General features: G+C 38.8%; 1 long non-coding RNA gene across 1 annotated transcript; it reads right to left on the reverse strand.

Annotated features, from left to right (window-relative positions):
• Positions 1-5,298: 5,298 nt before the first annotated feature.
• LOC112181543 lies at positions 5,299-6,557 on the reverse strand. The gene is made up of 2 exons (XR_002928943.2): positions 5,993-6,557; positions 5,299-5,576 (listed from the first exon to the last, which is right to left on the reverse strand). It is a non-coding gene; the product is annotated as an uncharacterized LOC112181543 (long non-coding RNA).
• Positions 6,558-6,866: the final 309 nt, after the last annotated feature.

The following is a 6,866-nucleotide window of genomic DNA, read 5'->3' on the forward strand; positions in this document are numbered from 1 at the left end:
ATAAGGATTATTGTTATGTGTATCCTGAGGCACGAGGTATAGATTTTATGTCCCCCTCGTTGCCTAATTTATCTATAATAAATAGGACCGGGCTTGTAGCTGAGCCTCCCAGTTAGGCTGGATTTTAAATAAAGGATCCATTTTTTTGGTTTTTCTAGGGATAGGGCATTAGACCAATTTTTCAATTACATTTCACAATCTCAACCGTTCAGTTTTTAGGTCCTAATGTGTAAATCACCTTTGCAAATTTTCAATCAAATCAGTGATTGTTAAGGTATCGAACTAGATTAAATCAATGGACAAACCGAATCTGTCTAACCTGAACCATTCAAACATATAATTGTAAATCGCAGTTTTGAATGCCTTAACGATAATCAGTTTCACTGAAAATTTACAAAGGTGATCTACACAGTAGGACCTAAAAACTAAACGGTTGAGATCCCAAAATATGATCGAAAAGTTGTCTAATACTCTATCCCTAAAAAAGACCAAAAAAGGAGATCCCTCACTAGAAGGGCCCTGTATAAATATATATATATATATACACACACACACACACATGGAGCCGTTCGAGAGCGAACGTCCACAACCCAGAAAAAGTGCAGACGTCGCTGTTCCGGCCTCGATCGAGCGAAGACGGCGCGGCGCGGCTTGCCGGAGGGAGACCAGGGGTCATGCGAAGGGGTCTGCGGTCGGGTGGAGTCGCCGGCGAAGGGTTTTGCGGTGCTGCACAGAACCTGCAGTTACAGGTGAGGTGGCTACCCAGAAACCGGCAAGCCCAACCTCCTCCGACCTCGAACGGTGCCCTGAACGGTCCGGGACGCCTTCGGCCTCCCTCCTGCAAGCCCCGCGCCGCAGTCCCCGCCTGGAAGCTGCCTGCTGCGTCGACGTCCGCACTTTAGCAACAGTGCGGACGTCCGCCCTTGATCGGACCTGTATATATATATATACACACACACACACCCACCTAGTCAAGGGAGACTTAATTAAGCATTACCTCTCAAATGCATATCTATACAAAAATAAAGGGCTAAATACTGTTTAGTACCCTGTGGTTTTGGTCGAATATCAATTCAGTCCCTCGACTTTCAATTTCATCAAAAACACCCTCGCACTATCATATTCTCGACCAATAGGTCCATCCGACTCAATTCCGTCAATTTCAGACGTTAAGTGCTGACATGGCATTTCCAACTCATCAAAAGTGGGCCCACACAGAAGTGAAATTCCTAAACTGACCCTGGGCAACAGAATATGGAAACATCCAAAATTAATTCCAACTTTGAGGTTGAGGAGACTCGAACCCCTCCCAAAGCATATGCAGATGAATGACCCAATCACCAGACCACTTGCATGGTTTTGGGATATTGCAAAAAAAATAATATATATATCTGAATCAATTCGTGAATATACCTCTTCCATTTATTATTCTGATTAATTCCCTCTCTCTCTCTCTCGCGTGTTTTCCATGTTTAATTCCAATTCTCTTCCTTCCTTGTTCAACATTCATATTTAATTCACTTTTCCCCATGTTAGAGAAGACGATGACAGCAACCTCAGCATCGCAGAGAATAGCCAATTCCTAAGCTTTCTTGAGCAATCTAGCACGCCTCTTTGAGAATGTGACTTGTCTACTGTTGGTGTTCTCAATCTTCTTGAGAAGCTAAAGGAAGAGAATTGGAATTAAACATGGAAAACACACGAGAGAGAGAGAGAGAGAGAGAGAGAGAGAGAGAGAGAGAGAGAGAGAGAGAGAGAGAGAGAGAGAGAGAGAGAGAGAGAGAGAGAGAATTAATCAGAATAATAAATGGAGGAGGTATGTTCACGAATTGATTCAGATATATATTATTTTTGTTTGCAATATACCAAAATCATTCAAGTGGTCTGGTGGTTGGGCCATTCATCTGCATATGCTTTTGGAAGGGTTCGAGTCTCCTCAACCTCAAAGCTGGAATTAATTTTGGATTTTTTTCCATATTCTGTTGCCCAGGGTCAGTTTAGGAATTTCACTTCCGTGTGAGCCCCACTTTTGATGAGTTGGAAATGTCATGTCAACACTTAACGTCTGAAATTGACGAAATTGTGTCGGATGGACCTATTGGACGAGAATATGATAGTACGGGGGTGTTTTTGATGAAATTGAAAGTCAAGGGACTGAATTAATGTTCGACCAAAACCACAGGGTACTAAACAGTATTTAACCCAAAAATAAATAACAAACTCAACAATAAAATAAACGTGCAACGCAATACAAAGACATAAACTAACTAAATATATAACAAGTAAACTGCAATGACAATTATAAAATCATTCAAAACAGCTCCCAGATCAAGCATATTATATTAGATAACGAACCCATATCAGAGCACTCTTCAAACAGACAGTAAAATCAATAACAAAAGAACCCACTACAACTCAAAACCAATTTTGAAAACAAAAGCAAAATAACTTTCTTTGCAAAGAAGACAACCTTTAATGTCAAGGGCTGAACAAGTATCAGAGCCAAACCCAAAGTCTTTCAAGGTACCTTGCTGCTTACTGATAATACAATTTTACTACACCATTATATAATGAAGGACTAAATACAAGTAAAATCTCAACAATATGTATATGTTAAGGGGTACATAAGGGCATGTGAGATCCAGCTTTCTTCTTACAAGTAAAAGTGATATATTAAATCAATTGGATCCTGAACTAAAGGCCTAAAGTGGAAAACAGCTTTCTTCCAACATTTAATCAACTAAAGCTTTCTTTCAAATTAATATGAAATTGGTGTAAAATCTAGTACATTTCTCTGTGCAAACCTGAAAAACTGTTCCAATCCAAGGATCACAGCAATGGCAATTTCATCCTCACCTCGATCAAGTATATCTCCTCATCTCACTGGCAATCGAAGAAACAATTATGAGTTTATGAATGTCTCTGCCTAAAAGTAACCATAGTGGCGTATTGTATTCGAAATCAATCTTAAACCCTAAAATCTTCCTCAAATTGAATCGATTGAATTGAAGAAATTGAAATACATACTTACAATTTCTTTGGAAGAAGAAGACTAGAAAAATAGAAGGTGAAGACATTTTGGAAGAATAAGACTAGAACACAAAGTCACGAAGAGATGGACGTAGTCACAGTTGCACTGAGGTCTGAGAGTGTGAGAGTTCGACTTCTGGTGGGCTTGACGAAGCCTTTTTTTTTTTTTTTTTTTTTCAGCCCACAATTCTCACTCTAACACTTGGATCCACCCTTGATGCCCACTGACAACACAACCCGTCCGACCACACAGTATGCACCGACAGGCCAGCATCCAGCAGTCCAGCACTAGTGCCGAGGCACAACCGGATAGGTGCGACCACTGGTAACAGTGTTCTCTAGTTGTCTTCTCTCTAGAGTTTTTTCATGGATCCTTCTTATTCTTCTTTGGTTGTAGAGTGTAAAGTATCTTGTATGTTTTAGAAGGAGTAGTATAGTCGACTGTGACACTGCATGAGATATTTTATTAGTCATTGTCATAAAAGAAAAATATTTATTTATAATCTTAAACGCCGGACTATATTTTCCAAATGTGATAAGCAAATTATGCTACTAGGTAACACTTCATACAAGTCATGGATGACCTACTACAAATAATAATATCACAAGACCATATATATAGTCCAAATTACTCCAAATTATAGCTTTTGTTTGTTGATTGACCCGTGAATTGCATTTTATCATCAACTACGTTTAAAATTATGAGATTCTAGGTCCTTTTTATTGAAAATTTGAAGCAAAGTTTGAATTCTTCCCCATGTACGTAGAAGATCTTGGCCTGCTTGAATCACAGGAAGGAAGATACAAAAAGAAATAGAGCAAGTATCGAAGCCATCCCAGCAATGAGAAATCGGACCCAAAAGCTTTCAAGTCGAAGTTCACTGCTAGAAATTTTTGGGCTACTCGAGTCTTGACAGTTGTGTTCATCTTTCTTGAACCATTTCCTTTCAATATTCAGTATCTTCTGTCCTGCAGTCACCTTTAGAACAACCTGTGAGACGTCGCGTACAATAGATGAACCCTTTGGAAAAACCTGCATAATGACCTCAACAAATTAATATACGAGAAATCCAGTATCTTGTTTCTAATCAAGAGTAAAAGAGTCCTTACAAAGCCAAAGCCATCAGCTTTAAAGATGGGTCCAATCATGGTGTATTTCGAACAATATTTTGCAACAAAGAGCTTCGCATAGGGGGCTTCATGAATAACAGCAGAAATACCACCTTTTGCACTCCCTTTTGAGAGAGCCTCGTTAATTTTGTCTCCCTCCATAGCATCCATAATTTTGAAACTCTTAAGATTATGATCACGAAAACCTACTTCTTTCAAGACATCATCGAACATATCAAAAGTATTTATATACCCAACATTATCCCCATTTCTTAAAAGATCGTTCATGCTATAAAACAGTTGGTTGGAGCTGTTGGACAGTTAAGAGTGAAGCCAAACTTGCTGTGTAACTGTGTGTAAGTATTAGCAAAAGGAATACCCATATAATTATCACAAATCTAGCCAAGTTGCTAATCACTCCCTCCCCTGTACAATGCACAAGAAAATTGTTAGCTTAGCTGTTGTATGCATGTAAAACTATTTAGATTTCTTATTTATTTCAAATTAAGGAGCATTCGGACAATTACCATGTGAAAAGACCATAATTGAAAAAGAAAACCACACGCTTGTGCCAACTTGATAAGAGGGAGGGCCGCGAGACTCTTCATTAACTTGATGTTCAAGTACCCAAACCACGAATCTAATAAGGACGAATAAAATACAAGATGTTAGCCAAATATCCCATGTCAAAGGCCTTAAGAAAACCCATGCATTTTTGCTTCTGATGTCTTTGACTGGAACAACCATCATTACACCAAATTCTGTGTAGGGCATGGTAAAGTCTACATACAATGATCTTTTTGCTCTAGAGCAAATAACCCATTACACACTGATTGCAATCCAATCAGTGTGTATTATGCTCTATACACACTGAAATCTGTATGCGTAGGCCATTACCTACCCTACATTCACAGATTTGTTGTCTGTGGCGCTTGGGTGGGTGGGTGTTGGTCTCTCGGTACGGATAAAAAAAGGTCTGTGTGAAGTTTTGAGTGGGACCCACCCACATATCATCTGTTTCATATCAATCAATTCAACTGAAAATATCAGCGTCAGTTGAGGCCAAAATTATAAACATTTCTTCTTCTTTTCTTTTGTTACAATATTTTTTTAAAAACATTTATCTGAAAATTAAAACAATGATAGTAATTCAAGATATCCAGAAATCATCAAAATATCTAATTTATTCGAGAAATGATACAGAGAGGGAGCGGAGAATGAACGCCAATACCCCAGTAAATATTTACAAGGGAACAACGAAAAACATAATACAACAACACAATAAGAAAAGAAAAATGTAGCTGCTACTATTTTGTTTTGCTCCTTTCTTTTCGAAGTCGTACCCTCTGGAAAACCAACATTCAACGCTCAGCTGAGGCTGATAATCAAAGCAGTCCACACATCAATACTTGTCCTCTTGGCTCGCTCCTTCTAAGCTGAGATGAAATAAGAAGCAAAACTTCAAACGGAGAGTAACTAATCAAGCATCTATCACAATAGCATAGAACATAAAAAAACTCATTTCACTAATCAAAAACTGATAGAACTCATCGCAAAAAAAAAAAAAAAAAAAAAGCGTGAACGCTAATTATAAGCCCAAAAGAACTAAGATTAGAGTTTCCTTATATATACGTGTTTCAAATTTTTCGTGTGCTGAAACCCAGGATAGCTCTCTTTCACCTCCACCTCCGATTTCTACTCACAAAGATTCTACAAAACCCAGATCTCGCAAATATTTTCATAAACCTACACATCTATTCCATAACAAACAACAGGAACCAAGAAGATTAAAAACAATTCAAGATCCTAAACGATTTGAGCATAATATCGAGATAAGGGATCAAGTAAAGACCTGATATCAAACTATCTTTTTCTTAGATTGGGGATCGGATCTGGGTTCGAAGATAATAGAGAGAGAGGAAGAAAGCCGATACATTATGCTCAACAACAAACTAGGTGATAGATGCCAATCCAAGCATCACAATTTCAGCCATCCAACGGATCGGACCGGATCCAACCTAACACAGGCTGGATCTCAAACAGAACAGCGATTGGAGAGGTGAACCAACCAGAAAGAAGGCATACTCCGACGATGTCATCAATCACGCCGATCGGAGCACCGACGTCATCTCCTTTCCGATCCACCAAAACTGATCCAGCAACACGATCCGCCTTCAATTTCTAGGGCTGCTTCTTCCTGATCTATCTGTACATGTGTGGACATAAACTCTGAATGGTTTTTCAATTAGAAGTTAGATGAGACTGAGATTGGGATAGTTGAGTATTTGAAATAGGCTGTAGGACAAGAGATGAGATAAATGCAGTTTTTCAGTTTTGACTCTAATTAAAGCTATGACTCTCATAGTCTCGTAGCAGATGGAAAGAGAGAGCGAGGGACAGTCAGTTTTGAAAGGTAAGAAAGCCAGAGATAAATGCACAACAGATCGGAATAAATTGAGGGGAAAAATTCACCAACGGTGTCTGGACACTTAAGGGACTTTCAGAATGATACCTAAACTTACAAAGTTATCAATGTGATACCTGAACTCATTTTTTCGTATCAATGCCGTACCTATGACTAATTTCCGTAACGGCTCCGTGACGGAAATTGGTCATAGGTACGGCATTGATACGAAAAAATGAGTTCAGGTATCACATTGATAACTTTGTAAGTTTAGGTATCATTCTGAAAGTCCCTAAGTGTCCAGACACCGTTGGTGAATTTT

The sequence above is a fragment of the Rosa chinensis genome, chromosome 1, assembly GCF_002994745.2.
Source record: "Rosa chinensis cultivar Old Blush chromosome 1, RchiOBHm-V2, whole genome shotgun sequence".
Taxonomy (NCBI): domain Eukaryota; kingdom Viridiplantae; phylum Streptophyta; class Magnoliopsida; order Rosales; family Rosaceae; genus Rosa; species Rosa chinensis.